Genomic DNA, 17482 nt, shown 5'->3' with positions numbered 1-17482 from the left:
TGAATAAATTAATCTTCATTCAAGTAGCTAATGAGAAACTTAAGATCCTGCAAAACTGTTTTAAGAAGTTTAATAGCATGTTTTAAGAAGATATTTCTAGGAAGGAAGGAGAAATTGCAGAAATAGTTACCTCCTTGGCAGTATTAGTGTTGTTATCAAACTTCATGTTACAGCTTTTGCACCATGCCACTTATCCTCAGCAAATCAAATTAATAGTACAATATAGAAAAAGGTTATTTGTTTACTATGGCCACTATGAGAAGAACAACAAAAACATACACCAAACATGCTAAGCTTTCTTGTGCGTCCTGAAGATTAAAGGTTAATCACATGGATAAGGACCTGCAGATATAAACAGTCCTGGTCAAGATATTGTACTTCTCACCATTGGCACATTCATGCCTGGGCTCTAGTCACATTCTATTAGGTCTGACAAGCTGTAACAACTGTGTAAATTCTTTTCAGTAGAGATAAGTTCCCCTCAAGTTGGTTCATTTTCCTTCACCCAACATGAGGTTCTTGGGGGAAAATTCCCATTTCTTTGCCGTTCATTGTTTCAATATTATGAGAGCCAAATATGTCTTGTTAGAATATCCTAATTTCTCCCAGATAGAGTGTGAGCTTTGAGTGCATGAAAGCAGATGCAGAAAATGCCAGCTAGGTGTTCCCACAAAGCAAAAGTGCTTAGTCCCTGGAAGGCTGACACTTATTGTCGGTAAATTTACTGAACTTTTAAATCTGAAGGGAAAATAGCAGAGTGGACTGCATATGGTTTTAGGAAACAGTATACCAAAGTTAAATTAGACTTTGTGATACTCACAGGGAAATTTTGTGCTTGTAAAGGAAGAATTCCAATATGTTTCCGATGAACACAAGAAACATAACTACCTACTCTTGGACAAACATGATTAAAGTAACCTAAAATCTGAAGTCAGTATGTAAGGACCATTGCTAGAAACCTAATTTATACCACTCAGACCTGGTTTCCTTTCTATTTTTCTTTTGGTGTACTGTCATTCACAGTAAATATTAAGACTCCTGTTTCTCACTGATTCTCAAATTCAGGAAAACTCATGTTAAGGAGATAAAGCTAGGAAACACAATTTTTGACTGAGTTAGAGAACAGTTATTTTCACTTGAATAAACAAAGGGAGGAAAAATACAAGACTTGCTTGTAGCTCTGACACATACCTGTTTTTTAGTCTCTGACTTTAGAAGTTTCTTGGTACTGCTGTAAAATATACCCCTACTTATACTTGCACAAGGGAAGTGGGCCAACCAAAGCCAACCTGCAGAGGGACTAATATGCAACACAATGAGCCTACTCTGGGGACCATCTTTCTTAGCTCTAATTGCAACATTTTGGATCCCGAAACTAATTGTCCATCTCAGTCATCTTATTTTCTACCATTTCATACTTAAAATTATCTATAAAAGGAGCTCTGCAGAGGACACAGTTAATCTTGATTACCTTTTTTAATGTGCTAAAATACTTAAATGAGGTGAACTCAGTCATTGCTATCATTCTCTAAAATATTGTGAATTCTATTCTTTGATGAGCATTCAATTTAAATTAAAATTCTAATATAAAAGTAATTACAATAATAAATATTGGTAGTTTATGATATATAAAATAATCAGCATGTTAAAAAATAATTGCCTTCAATCTTTATAATATGATTCTGATCCCTAAGAATCACTCACAGCCTAAGGATGCAATAATTTTCTCAAAATCATTATTTGTTTGCAACAAAACTCATGGCATGTACACGCCTATACACATTCACCCCATGCTCATAAATAAATCTAAAAATCATTTAAATAATAAAACATAAATAAAATAACAACTTCAGAACTTATGACCATTCTTTAATAATCTTCTCTTTGTGTGTATTAGTTATTTCACTTGAATAAAGGAAATTGGTTTATTCAAATTTATATACATATATATACAAAATTACACACACACACATATAAATGCAAAGAGAGAAAGATAAAGACAGAGAGAGGCCACTCCCTGATATATTATGTAATGAATATATACATATATGTACACAAATTTAAATAGATACATATTTGTCTAAAACATACAAAATACCTAGACTATAACAGACTTAAATAGTATCGACTTTTATATGATATATATGTTTCTGTAGAGGTTTACCACATTTGTGTGTATAAAAGGGGAATATACAAGTATACATTGTTTTGAAGCTTGTTTTATATTGATATATTATTAAAATATCTATGCATGTCATCCAATTTTTGTTGGGACCATGAATTCCATAGCCATAGCTTTGTGAGCTAAGTAGTACCACTTTAAACACTAAGCATGTTTAATGCAAATTACCTTAAATTCTCAAGATGATGTAACCACACCTGGCCCTAAAGGGCTTGAACAGTCCCCTAAAGACACTGAACAGTTTAAATAGAAGGTAAACATGAGTGTAGCATAATGTTTTCCTTATCTTTGCCCTTAGCCTTTTTACAAGCTCTAAGTCTGCAAGAGAGATGCTTTTCATACCTATTTGCTGCTTAGTGGTGCCATAGGTCATGTAATTATTGTCCAGTTTGACTTAGAGATCTTCATTCTGGCTAACAGTACCATGTATGAAGCACTTGAGCCTCATACCTTAAATATATTTACTTCCCTACAAACATAAAGGCTAAGGAATGTGTTAAAGATAAACAACATCTTTAAAGCTTTAAGCTAGAGAAGGACACAAGTCATAGCCTGTGTGTGTGTTTTGGTGGTGGGGGGGGGAGTGTTAATTTCTTTTTTTCTTTTTTTTAATTTTATTTAATCTTGTTTTTACACTGCAGATTTTATTCTTCTCCCTGTCTACGCTCTGACTGTTCCCCATCCCATACCTACTCCTCATCCCATGTATCAATGAGGATGTCCCCATCCCACCAGACCTCTAAACTCTCTAGTGTCTCTATTCCCTTGAAATATAGGTACATCTTCTCTGACTGAACCCAGACCTGGCAGTCCTCTGATGTATATATCAATCACACACACACACACACACACACACACACACACACACACACATTGATTGATATATATATATATCAATGTGTGTGTGTGTGTGTGTGTGTGTGTGTGTGTGTGTGTGTGTGTGTGTGTGCATCATATCAGCTAGTGTATGCTGCCTGGTTGATGGTCCAGTGTCTGAGAGATCCTGGGGGTCCAGGTTAATTGAGACTGCTGGTCCTCGAACGGGTCACCTTCCTCCTCAGCTTCTTCCAGCTTTTCTCTAATTGAACCACAGGAGTCAGCAGCTTCTGTCAATTGGTTGGTTACAAGTATTTGCATCAGACTCTTTCAACTGCTTGTTTCTTGGGTCTTTCTGAGGGTAGTCATGATAGATCACTTTTTGTGATGCTCCACAGCCTCAGTAATAGTATCAGGCCTTGGGGCCTCTCATTGAGCTGGATCCCACTTTGGACCTGTCACTGGACCTCCTTTTCCTCAGGATCCTCTCCATTTCCATCCCTGCAGTTCTTTCAGACAGGAACAATTATGGGTCAGAGATGTGACTGTGGGATGGCCACCCCATCCCTCACTTGATAAGCTGTCTTCGTGCTGGAGGTAGCTCTATAAGGTCCCTCCCTTTGAGTCCTAAGAGTCTCTCACCTCACATGTCTCTGGAGGGTCCACACAACCTTTTACCTCCTACGTTGCCTATTTCCATTCTTGCTACTGACCTTCAGGACTTCAGTCCTTTTCTCTCAGCCAATAGAAGATCAGGTTCCCCTCTCCCCATCACTTTCCCTCCCAGGTCCCTCTTGCTCCCCACCCCACTTGTGATTGTTTTCTTCTCCTTCCCAAGTGGGACTGAGACATCCTCACTTGGACCCTTCAGCTTATTGACCTTTTTGGGTCTTTCACTTCCTAGGTCTCTGGTGCATTCTAGAAGGTCCCCCAAACCTCCTACATCATGAGGTTGCCTGTTGCCATTCTTTGTGCTGGTCTTTAGTCCTTTTCCCCAACCCAATACCAGATCATGTTCCTGAAAAGCTTCTGTAAGGCAAAGGACATAGTCACTAAGACAAATTGAAAACCTACAGATTGGGAAAAAAACTTCACTAATCCCACATCTGATAGAGGGATAATATCCAAAATATATAAAGAACTCAAGAAGTTAATCACCAAAAAACCAAACAACCCAATCAAAAAATGTGATATAGAACTAAACAGAGAATTCACAACAGAGAATCTCGAATAATAATCCAAAGAAATGAGAATAATAAATTGAATCCTCCCAACTGGAGAATTTTTAAGAAATTTGAAAATACCTGTGCTGTGGAAGGTGGTAGAAGAACATTCGCATATTTTTAGTAAATTGTGATTTTGAAGTCTTTTGAAGAATATTGAGTTTAAACATGAATGTGCCTGTGATTCATAGCTAGTACTTGCTTGAAGAAACTATCTCTGGCACATATTTAGATTTACATTACAATATTCAATTTCTCACTAAGCTTTCATATTATTAAGAAACTGGAAATATGCAATGATAACTTAAGAGTAAAATGGATAGATGTATCTTGTCTTTTATTGGCAGAGATTATATCATAAAAACTGATTCTACATGAATCAATGTTCATGTACTTTAAAATATTAGTTAAAAATTAAACAGCTGCAGAAAACATTTTCTCATCTCCATCGAGATTTATCTAACCAAATTACAATGTGTAATACTTTAGACACATATATACCTACCAACCAATGTAATTCTACAAAGAGTTAAGTTATACTCAGTTACAGTTACAAGTTACGACAAGCATTTCCTGAGAATACTTAACTTTTTAGTACCAAAATATATTAAACCTATTTTACGATTGCATCCAAATCTTTATTTGGGTTTGATAACAATAAGCTTATTATATTATTTCTTTTTTGGTTAAGATTTAAAATCATTCTTCTTATCATTTAATAAATAGCCAGGCATGGTGGCGCATGCCTTTAATCCCAGCACTTGAGAGGCAGAAGCAGGCAGATTTCTGAGTTCGAGGCCAGCCTGGTCTACAAAGTGAGTTTCAGGACAGCCAGGGCTACACAGAGGAACCCTGTCTCGAAATAAACAAAACAAAACAAAACAAAACAAAACAAAAAACCAACAACAACAACAAAAATTAATAAATAAATCACTAAAATTAGTTTAATAATGCAGGTAATAACAATTTCATTGCACTTAGGAAGGAATCTAACTTCTCAAGACCAAATTATAAACCAATAAATTAAGTATTAATTATATAAGATGTAAAAATAAAAAAAATTAAAATATATGACAATATAAAGAATTAAAATGGAGAATGTGCATATATTTAACTAACTAGTAAGAAAACAATTATACATTTTGATGTTATTATCCACTAGTGAAATGAGCCAATTTGAGCCAGACTCATTCGTCCTAAGGAAAGAGGACAGGGAAAGCTACATGGGGACAAAGAGAAGAAGAGATGGGAGAGAAAGAGAAAAATAGCATGGACACTCAGAAAGAGAGGAAATGCAGACAGAGTAAGAAAGAAGAAAGATCAAATCTAAAATGTCTGGATTTAATAGGAAAGAGCATCTGGGGGAGTGGAAATTCAGCTCCTGGGCTAAAAAGTTCCGAGAGGGTATGCCAGGTAGGGACTGAGGAATGTCAGGAGAACCTGGAGGTCATATCCACTTTGGTATGTTAAATAAGAACCTCAGCCCCTTACCCCTCTGTTTAGCTATCTACCCCATTTTTTTGATTGGGTTGTTTGGTTTTTTGTTTGTTTGTTTGTTTGTTTTTTTTTTTGTAGTATATCTTCAGTATATGCTTGTGATACTAGCCCTCTATTGCATGTAGTGTTAGTGAAGAGGCAAGAAGATGGCAGAATTGAAGATAATTCATTCAATATACAAAAGCCCATTAATATAATCCTCTATCTAAATAAATTCAAAGAAAAATGCCACATGATCATCTCATTAGATGCTGAAAAAGCATTTGAAAAAAACATAATACCCCTTTATGCTAAATATTAGAGAGATCAGGAATTCAAGGCCCATACCTAAACATAATAAAAGCAAAATACAGCAAACCAACACCCAATATCAAATTAAATGGAGAGATACTTGAAGAAATCCCCATAAAATCAGGGACGAAACAAGGCTTCCCCCTCTACCTGTATCTATTCAATATGGTACATGATGGATGTTCGAGCTAGAGCAATAACACAACAAAAAGTGATCAACGGGATACAAATTGGCAAAGAAGTAGTCAAGGTATCACTCCTTGCAGATGATATGATAGTATGCATAAATGACCCAAAAATTTTTATGAGAGAACTTCTACAGCTGACAACTTCAGCAAAGTGGCTGGATATAACATAAACTGGAAAAATCAGTAGCCCTCCTTTATACAAAAGATAAATGGTCAAGATTCCTCAGTTGTGAAATGGGGTTTAGCTCTATACCCCATTTTTTTATTGGAATGTTTGGGGTTTTTTGTTTTTGTTTTTGTGTGTGTGATTAACTTGTTTATATATTTTAGATATTAGCCCTTTGTTGGATTTGGGGTTAGTGAAAATTTTTTTTCCCAATCTTTAGCATTCTAATTTGTCTTCTTGACTGTCCTTTGCGTTACAGAAGCTTTCCAGTTCCATGAGGTCCCATTTATCAATTCTTGTTTTTAGAGCATGAGCCATTAGAGTTCTGTTTAGGAAATGTCCCCCTGTGCCAATGAGTTCATGGCTCTTTCCAACTTTCTCTTCTATTAAATTCAGTGTATCTGGTTTTCTACAAGGTGACAAATATTGGTCTATTTTCATTCTTCTACATACAGACAGCCAGTTAAATCAGGACCATTTGTTGAAGATACTTTCTTTTTTGCCTTTTTTTGTGTGTGTGTGTGTGTGTGTGTGTGTGTGTGTGTGTGTGTGTGTGTGTGTGAACTTGACACAGGCTGCAGTTATCACAGAGAAAGGAGCTTCAGTTGGGGAAATGCCTCCACAAGATACAGCTGTAAGGCATTTTTTCAATTAGTGATCAAGGGGGGAGGTCCCTTTGTGGGTGGTGCCATCTCTGGGCTGGTAGTCTTGGTTCTATAAGAAAGCAGGCTGAGCAAGCCAGGAGAAGCAAGCCAGTAACGAACGTCCCTCGAAGGCCTCTGCATCAGCTCATGCTTCCTGACCTGCATGAGTTCCAGTCGTGACTTCATTCAGTGATGAACAGCAATATTCAGTAAGCTGAATAAACCCTTTCCTCCCCAACTTGCTTCTTGGTCATGAGGTTTTGTCCAGGAATAGAAACCCTGACTAAGACAATTGCCATTTTTCTTTTTGTATACTTTTTACTCTTTGTCAAAGATCAAGTGACTATAAGTGTGTGATATTATTAGTGGGACTTCAGTTCTATTCCAAACAGATCATTGTCTCTATCTCTGTACCAATACCATGAAGTTTTTTTTATCAGCATTGCTCTGTAGTAAACCTTGAGGTCAGGGATGGGGATTCCCCTAGCTATTAATTTATAGTTAAGAATTGTTTTCGCTATTCTGTTTTTTTTTTTTTTTTTTTTTTTTTTTGCCTTTCCAGATGAATTTGAGAATTGTTTTTTTTTCCATATCTTTGAAGAATTGTGTTGGGATTTTGATGGGGATTGCATTAAATCTATAGATTGCCTTTGGTAGGATGGCCAGTTTCACTATGTTAATTCTGCCAATCCATGAGCAATGGAGATCTCTCCATTTTCTGATATCTTCTTTGATTTCTTTTTTGAGAGACTTGAATTTATTTCCATACAGGCCTTTCAGTTGTTTAGTTAGAGTTACCCCTAGATATTTTATATTGTTTGTGAGTATTGTGAAGGGAGTTGTTTCCTAATTTCTTTCTCAGGCTGTTTATAATTTGTATAAAGGAAGGCTACTGATTTATTTGGGTTAATTTTATACCTGGCCACTTTGCTGGAGCCATTTATCAGCTGAAGAAGTTCTGTGGTAGAATTTTTGGGGTCGCTTATGTATACTATCATATCATCTGCAAATAGTGATATCTGTATTTCTTCTTTAACAATTTCTATCCCCTTGATCTCTTTGTGTTCTTTTTTTAAATTTTTTTGGGGGGTTATTGGATATTTTCTTTATTTGCATTTCAAATGTTATCCCCTTTCCTGGTTTCTCCTCCAAAGAGCAACCTCACCCAGCCCCTCCCCTCTTCCCCTACTCAGGAACCTACCCACTTCTGCTTTCTGGCCCTGGCATTCCCCAACACTGGGGCATACAGCCTTCATAGAACAAAAGACCTCTCCTCCCATTGATGTCCAACTAGGCCATCCTCTGCTGCATTTGCAGCTGGAGCCATAAGTCCCAACATGTGTGCTTTTTGGTTGGTGGTTTATTCCTTGTGAGTTTTGGGGGTACTGGCTAGTTCATATTGTTTTTCCTCCAACGGGGCTGCAAACCCCTTCAGCTCCTTGGGTCCTTTCTCTAGATCCATCATTGGGGATCCTAAGCTCATTCCAGTGGATGGCTGTGAGCATCCACCTCTGTAATTGTGAGGCACTGGCAGAACCTCTCAGGAGAGAGCTATATCAGGCTCCTGTCAGCAAGCACTTGTTGGCATCCACAACAGTGTCTGGGTTTGGTGATTGTAAATGAGATGGATCCCCAGGTGAGTCGTCTCTAGATGGTCATTTCTTCAGTATCCCCTCCACACTTTGTCTCTGTAACTCCTTCCATGGGTGTTTGGTTCCCCCATTCTAAGATAGATAGAAGTATCTATACTATGGTCTTCCTTCTTCTTGAGTTTAAAGTGTTTTGTGAATTGTATCTTGGGTATTCCGAACCTCTGGGCTTCTGGGATAATACTAACTTATCAGTGAGAGCATATCATGTGTTTTCTTTTGTGATTGGGTTACCTCACTCAGGATGATATACTCCAGATCCATCCATTTGCCTATGAATTTCATAAATTCATTTTTTCCATAGCTGAGTAGTAGTACTCCATTGTATAAATATACCACATTTTCTGTATCCATTCCTCTGTTGAGGGACATCTGGATTCTTTCCAGCTTCTGGCAATTATAAATGAGGCTGCTATGAACATAGTGGAGCATGTGTCCTTATTACATGTTGGAACATCTTCTGGGTATATACCCAGGAGTAGTATTTCTGGGTCATCAGGTAGTGCAATGTCCAATTTTCTGAGGAACCACCAAACTGATTTCCAGAGTGGTTGTACCAGCTTGCAGTCCCAGCAGCAATAGAGGAGTGTTCCTCTTTCTCCACATCCTTGCCAGCATGTGCTCACCTGAATTTTTGATCTTAGCCATACTAACTGGTGTGAGGTGGAATGTCAGGGCTGTTTTGATTTGAATCTCCCTGATGAATAATTATGTTGAACATTTTTTTAGGTGCTTCTCAGCCATTCGGTTGAGAATTCTTTGTTTAGCTCTGTACCCCACTATATAAGAGGGTAATCACTCTGGAGTCTAACTTCTTGACTTCTTTGTATATATTTGATATTAGGCCCCTGTCATACTTATGATTGGTGATCATTTCATAATCTGTTGGTGGCCTTTTTGTCTTCTTGACAGTGTCCTTTGCCTTACAGAAGCTTTGCAATTTTATGAGGTCCCATTTGTTGATTCTTGATCTACATCACAAGCCATTGGTGTTCTGTTCAGGAAATTTTCCCCGGTGCCCATATCTTCCAGGATCTACTCCACTATCTCTTAAATAAGTTTCAGTGTATCTGGTTTTATGGGAAGGTCCTTGAGTCACTGGGACTTGAGCTTTGTGCAAGGAGATAAGGATGGGTCGATTTGCCACCTTCTACATGCTAACCACCAGTTGAGCCCGCACCATTTGTTGAAAATGTTGTCCTTTTTCCACTGGATGGTTTTAGCTTCACAGCTTTAATTATCTGATAGCACAGGTGCAGATCATGCCTACCCAGACAGGATCACAATTTACAAAATTGCTTTAGGGTGAAGGAGGTAATCATGATCCAGTAATAGGCCCAACTGGGATAAACTTCCAAGTGCACATTATAGTTTGTTATGAAACCGTAGTCGCCTTCTTAATAAATTATCAGTGACTCACACTGTGTGTATATCTAGAATCATTGCTTTGGAGAACTTAATTCCCTTGTGTCAAAAAGAAAGGAATAAAGAAAGCACAGAATTAAAGATTGTCAGAGACCATACCGTGAGAAAGTGAGCCCTTCACAATCTCCCACCCTGACAGGCCAAATGGCTTCATACTTGGAGCCAGTTGTCACTCCCTCCTCCCTGTTCCCTTCCTGGTACTCCTGGTACCTGAGGCTGTAAAAGCTGAATTATAGTAGTCCCCTCTTCCCTATCTCTTCCTGAACTTCCATGACTTCCAAGGACATGAGTTACTCCTGAGCCCGACCTGATACCCCAAGACTGTCAAGGAGGATCTATGTTCCGGAGATAAGACACAGAATGCCTGCCACCTGGAGCCTGACTTTGGCCCTCATGTCAGCAGATGCCTATTTTGTTGTTCTTTATTAAATTCCCCCTCGACCCCTCCCTAGTCCCCCCCCCCCCCATGTATGCTTTAAACCCAGGCACGTCAGCCTAATAAATGGAGACCTTGATAGGCACCCTTCTTAGTCTCTGCTTCTCCTTCCCTTCCTCTCATTTCCTTCTAGGTTTGCAGTCCCCCTCGCACCCACGAATAACTGAATCCCACGGGACGGGATAAAAGATACCAGAAGGAAATTCTGCCAGAATCCATATTTCTACTATAATCTTAATGTTTCATAATATAGTTTCTCTGTTGAAATACAAAAGGAAGAAGTTAAAAACTGGGGATAACAAAGTTCAATAAAAGTTACTAAGTGAAGGGTTTTTGTACAGCAGTTGGTATTACATACATAAAGGAAAATTTAAACACTAGTAATTAGGTCGGGGTCTTACACGCGTTCTCGCGACCAGCCAGGAAGAACGCAACAAACCGGAATCTTCTGCGGCAAAAGCTTTATTGCTTACATCTTCAGGAGCAAGAGAGCAAGAGCAAGAGCAAGAGCTCTATTGCTTACATCTTTAGGAGCCAGAGCGCAAGAGAGCAAGAGCAAGAGAGAGAATGGCGAAACCCCGTCCCTTTTAAGGAGAATTATCCTCCGCCTAGGACGTGTCACTCCCTGATTGGCTGCAGCCCATCGGCCGAGTTGTCGTCACGGGGAAGGCAGAGCACATGGGGTGGAGAACTACCCTTGGCACATGCGCAGATTATTTGTTTACCACTTAGAACACAGGATGTCAGCGCCATCTTGCAATGGCGAATGTGAGGGCGGCTTCCCACATCGGGGTATCATTTTCTTACCAATTTACCTTTTTCATTTGTTCCCCCCAATCAAATGTTTTACCACACATGAAGAAATTTGATAATTTTTTTCCTGGTAATGGAGCATAAATTTGAATTTAGGCTTTCTAACTGCCTGTAGAAAAAGTTCAACTGTCTTTGTTATAGTTAAGCAAAATTTAATGAAAGAATATATAATAACTTTTAGTACAGAGGGCAGAATGTGCTTTTGTAATTAACAAATTATGTTTTCAAACAGTATCAAGTCAGTATCATTTATAATGGAAAAATACAACAACAAATTACTGTGGGACTCTCCAGTATTTATTTTAGTTAGGGATTTTGGTGCTATATTTAGGCTTTTTAAATTTTTAAAAATAGATGATATAGAAGAGTAAATTCAATTCCCTGTGCATACAATTTCCTGCCCAAAATGTGTGATTATATAAATTGAATGAAGTGGGAGAATACAGAAAATTTTAGTCAAGGAAAGAGACAGAGAAAAGCAGGTAATAGTTTCTGATTTAAAAATCCAGTAGTTGGGCACCTAACTAGCTGGCTGAGCATAGAGATATACAGAAGACAGTGAAAAATAGTTAAGAAAATGGTATTGTGGGACTGGAGAGATGGCTCAGTGGTTAAGAGCACTGTATGCTCTTCCAAAAGCCCTGAGTTCAATTTCCAGCAACCACATGATGACTCTCAACAATCTGTTATGGGATCTGATGACATCTTCCGGTGTGTCTGATGACAATGACAGGCTACTCATATAAATAAAATAAATAAATTTTTAAAAGAAAATGGTAATGTAAGATAGAAAATAAGAACAGATAGATAAGCCAGATAGTTATGGAAACAAATAGTTATGGTTCCTATAATCTTCCTGAGAGTGTATACTGTTCTTGTATGCCTTACCACCATGGATTCCAACACCTTGTTGTCTTTCCAGGATAAGGATATTCAACAAGGAAGGAATAATGAATGAAATGGAAGGAAATTAAAAAGGTTTATTTACAGATGATATATGAAAACATTAAAGAATCTATAAAATAAATAAACATACTAGAATCACTAAGAAAGTCTAATCTTCAGGACAAAGCAGAAACATATTTTTGTGTACCTACAACATAGCCTTGCAACAAACAAATATGGAATAAGCAATACAACATAAGACATAGCATGAACTGGGAGTCCTGAATTATATTTGAACACTAACTTGCATGTATAATCTTAACTTGAGTGCTGGAGAATTTTATAAAATATAAGAAATTTTGTTTTCTTTGGTATTTCCATTTGGCTATGTGAAGTATAAAATTAAGTAGCCAAGGTGGTTCTAGATGAAGAATAACAAAACATGTACTGATCTTAAGGAATAATTACTTAATATACAACTGTAAGAAGATTACATAAATATATGAGTTATCTTATTTTTATGGTGAAATAGAGCTGTTGATTTATTCAGCTCCTTGAGGCAATAAGAAATTCTGAGAAGATCTGGCTTGCTCTGTTAGTTCATCTTTTAGCACTGATTCTGAAATTTTGATATTTTGTACCACTAAACACATTGATTTGTTTTAAAAAAAATCCTCACTACCATGTCTTATGAAGAATGATACATTATGAAAACAAATATTAATATTCTAAAAGGAGTTAGTAAGAAAACGACCAATCAATGCAATAGCATCACTGTTTGCTATGGCTTACTGCCTACTCATTGTGTGTGTGTGTATGTGTGTGTGTGTGTGTGTGTGTGTGTGTGTGTGCGTATGTGTGTGTGTATCCCCTTCAGACTTCAGTCCTTACTCTCACACCAACATCTTCTAAACTGTCAGATGAAGATGAAACTAAAAGTGATCTCCCAACCCTGAATCTTAATAGAAAATATGCTTATAAATCACAGAATTCTGGATTTGCAGTCTTACACATACAAAAGTACAATATATTAGTTTCATGCTACTTGCAGGAATCCTTCTCCACAGAAGCACATCAGTAAGAAACAAAAACCACTATCATGATACATTTCTTCATTTTTACTAGTAAGTAGGTGAGGTAGTTCAGATTCACCATTGTTTCTTGAAAAAATCCTTCAACAAAAGACTAATGGGTCTATCACTGAAAGGTATTCATCACTGAAAGAGAACCAGTATATCCTGTTAAATCTTTTAAACAAGTTGCCAGCAGGGATATAAGCAGAAAGCATAGCATTCAGAAGTATTTACTTTGAATAATCTCTTTTCAGATACAATGTGCCAATTAATCTAGGGGACCTGTCTAAAACATAGATTTCAACACACACAGCTGAGGTGGAATGCGTTTTACTGCTTTAATATGTGCTGCAGTGATATCTATGCTACTAGTTTGCATCAATTGCTGTGCTCTTTGCTATGAGAAAACATCTCACAGAAGCAACAAAATAGAAGAAGGACTTTCAGACATTATTTTAAAAGAGATTAGTCACTGAAGTAGGAAGATGTAGAGGCAGGAGAGAGGTACATTTGTCACAGTGTGTTCACACTCAGGAAGCAGGAGTTGAATGTCTGTTTATGTGCCTTCCTCTGTTCATTTTTCTTTCATTTAACGACCCCAGGTAAGTAGATGGTTCAGTGTACTTCCAACAAGTACATTTTCCCTCAGGTTAAGCTCTCTAGATATACCTATAAAAAGAGAAAAAGATATAACTTCTAGGTGATTTTCAATCTAATCAAACTGACTGTGAATATTAACTATTATTGGTCCATGAAGTACAGGCTGTGAAATAGGACAAAAATTAGGCCAGATGATTTATTTCAACACAGAGAACATATTATTAGGATATGGTCACAGAGAATATGAAAAGCTCACCAAAACACAAATAAATTTCTCAGGAAATTATTGTTGCAGTTGTTGGAAGGTGGAGGCATCAGTGCTGTCCTGATAACTTTTTGCCTGAGTATTGTTTTCAAGGCCTGCTTTACATCTTTATTCCTCAGACTGTAGATCAATGGATTCAGCAGTGTACTCACAAAGTTGTAGAAGACAGCTATTATTTTAGATTCTTGAACAGTCTTGTCATTGGATGCATTGAGGTAAATCTCCAACCCAAATATGCCCTGGCAATGAAAACACATCAAAATTAATATGAATACATGTTGTATGGCTAGATTAGGCACATCTACCACTATCTTCTACATCTATGAGACCCCTTAGAACTTGTGGTTTCTCCAGGTCATTTACTTCTGCTCTGCTTTTCTTCTTCCTCCTCCTCCTCTGTGTCCTTTCTCTCCCAAGTGTCCTTCTTCTCTCCCTCAACCTTCTTTTCCACTTTCTCTTTATCTGCCAAAACATTAGCTCTCCTTTATTTTACAAATTAAGTTGGGAAGCAGGTTTATAGGAAATCACCTGAGTACTGATTCATTCTTTATTTACAACCACTCATAGCAGAATGGAATTAACAACGAATATAATTAGCCCCAGGGCTATCCACAACATGAGTGGTCTTACATACATGCAGAAGAGAGTCCCATAAAACAATGTGACAGCCCTCATGTGAGAATCACAGGATGAGAAAGATTTGTGCCTTCCTCCAGCTGATTTCATCCTTAAGATGGCAGCCATAATGAAGGCATAGGACACCAGGATGGTTTTCAGGGAGTTGGAGAGATTAAAACCAGCTGATATTAACATGGCATGTTCTTTTATGTAAATATCAGAGTAAGACAGCTTAATAAGTGGTGGTTCAGCACAGTAGAAGTGGTTGATGACACTGGATTTATAGGACATGATACTTAAAGTCAAGATGGCTTGGAATAGCCCATCCGAGAAGCCATAGATATAAGGGCACATGGCCAAGCAGATGCAGTCTTGCCTGTATATTTTCAAGCTGTAATGCAGAGGATTGCATATGGCCACATAGAGATCATAAGCCATGGGGGCCAGCATATAAAACTCTGTGGGGAGAAGGTAGCACTGGAAAGCAGCCAATGAAGGAAATTGTCAATTGGTCAATATCTGTGGGGTGGCTGTTGAGGTATAACACAGATCCACAAATGCCAAGTTACTGAGGAAGAAGTATATAGGCTTGTGAAGGTGGGAATCCAGTCTAATCAGGGCCATTATGCACATGTTCCCTAACACAGTGACAAGGTAAATAAACAGAAATAGGACAAAGAGGAGAGGCTGGAATTCTGAGTGATCTGTGAGCCCTAGTAAAATGAATTCTATGTTTGTGAGGGACATCTCCTGAGATCTAGGCCTGTCTTTCAAACTGGAAACAAGGCAGACATGGAGATATAAAATAGGCCATGATAAGAATCTAAGGAATGATGGAAATCGTCAAGCCTCAAAAGGCCTTAAAGATCTGAATCTAAATATGGCCAAGATCTGGGAACAGAAGAGGTGATGACAGACTGGAGACCTGGGCCATTCATCTGTCCACGGGATGTGTTTCTGAAGAAAATCTGGATGCCTGGTGTGTTAGGAACGGAACCTGGGACCCAAAATGACTGAGGTGGGGGAAGGGAAAAAGAAAGATCAATGTTGGGAACTGGTTTCAGTGGGATCTAAAGAGAATGCCATTTTTGTGCATCCTTGAGTAAGGAGTGAGTGATCAGGTGTCTATGACATTTTTCATTCTCTCTGGAAACAGTCTCAGGTTTCTTTGGACCAAATCCAAAAGAACACATAGCTGTAACACAGCTGTACACAGCCTAGATGCTCTGTATACTTTATATTAAAAATGTTCTGCATTTCTTCCAGTGCAATGAAATTCATATGGTGTCCCACCTTATTTAATGATGGTACAATTGAAAATATTAAAATCTTACTCAACCTCTGTAGAAAGTTTTCTCTATGAAAGTAAAGCTGTTTGAAAAATTATTTTTTTACAGATCTTTATAAAAATAAACATCTTTTGATTGCTTGGCAAAAAAAAAAAAGGAATCTAAGGAATGATTCCCTTTTGGAAGAACATATGAATTTGTTATCAAGTAACAAATGGTAAACTCTGAAATCATACAAAGCATACCAGGTTACAGACTGAACAAGTTATACTCATGTATGTAGGTGTAGCCTCCCCCAGCCTCGAAGCAGGCTGAGCCAGACCTTGACTTTGCTGCCACTAAGGAGATTACCTAGGGTGGAGCCTTCTTAGGTTGTCACCTGCAGCTGGTTCCAGGCTCCAAGAATGGATTAGCAAAGGATGCCCTCCCCCCCGACCCCCACCCCCCTTAATAAGCACATTTGCCATTAAACATTTGAACTTTGATCAGGAACCTTGACTTAGCTCCATTTTTCTCTGGACTGCCTAGTTCCCCTCTCTTTTCAGCCCGGCCTGCCTCCCAGGTGAAACCCGGTTCATGTGAGAGAGACAGAGAGAGAGAGAGAGTCAGAGAGAGAGAGAGAGAAACAGAAACAGACAGAGAAACGGAGAGAAATAGAGAGAGACAAAGAGATTTTATTTTCATATGTAGGAAAGAAGTCATCTCTTTGGAAGGAAAATATATGTATTAAAAATTATTATGCAAAATTCTGTACTTATTGCACAATGTATCAGGCTTTGCCTCATATTTGCTAACTTGAAATGATGACCTGAAAATAGATCTTAAAACATTTTGAGTGATGGAAAAACTGAACAGAGAGAATAGAGGAAAGGATAGTATTGCAGGTAGAGCAAATATGACAAAAATAAATGTACATGTGTGTAAGTGTTCTTGTGAAACCAATGAAATTAAAAATTTAGTGATATTTAACGAATATGAGAAATGCAAAAATATCCAGAATATTAAAGTACAAATCTTTGCATAACACACCTATAAAAGAAAAAGGTCTGTCAGAAATGAGCTGAAATTTGCTTAGTAGTAGTAGATGAGTGTAGCATGGATGAGAATGTTTAATGACCTCCCTTTAAACCTCAGAACTCCCATTCTGTCATATAGATATGTATATGTATACATGTATAGAGCATATGCATGTCATATAGCAAATGAATGAATAATCAGTTATCTAATTGATAAACTGTTATAAAATTTTTTAGATTATATATTTAATAGGTGTTTATTGTGAAATTGCTCTTCAGTAAGTAAGTTCCCTTAACCCACAGATTAAGGTCAGGGAGTTGTCTCTACTGGGGGAAAGGAAGGAAGGGGGACCAAAGAAAGAGAAGAGGAAGAAAGAAAGAAAGAAAGAAAGAAAGAAAGAAAGAA

The 17482-nt window shown here is 37.7% G+C and overlaps 1 pseudogene; it reads right to left on the bottom strand.

The window, feature by feature from the left end:
• On the bottom strand, positions 14118–15549 carry Olfr1027-ps1 (olfactory receptor 1027, pseudogene 1; annotated as a pseudogene).

Source organism: Mus musculus, chromosome 2 (genome assembly GCF_000001635.26).
Source record: "Mus musculus strain C57BL/6J chromosome 2, GRCm38.p6 C57BL/6J".
Classification (NCBI taxonomy): Eukaryota; Metazoa; Chordata; class Mammalia; order Rodentia; family Muridae; genus Mus; species Mus musculus.
This window is presented reverse-complemented; position numbering and strand designations above follow the sequence as displayed.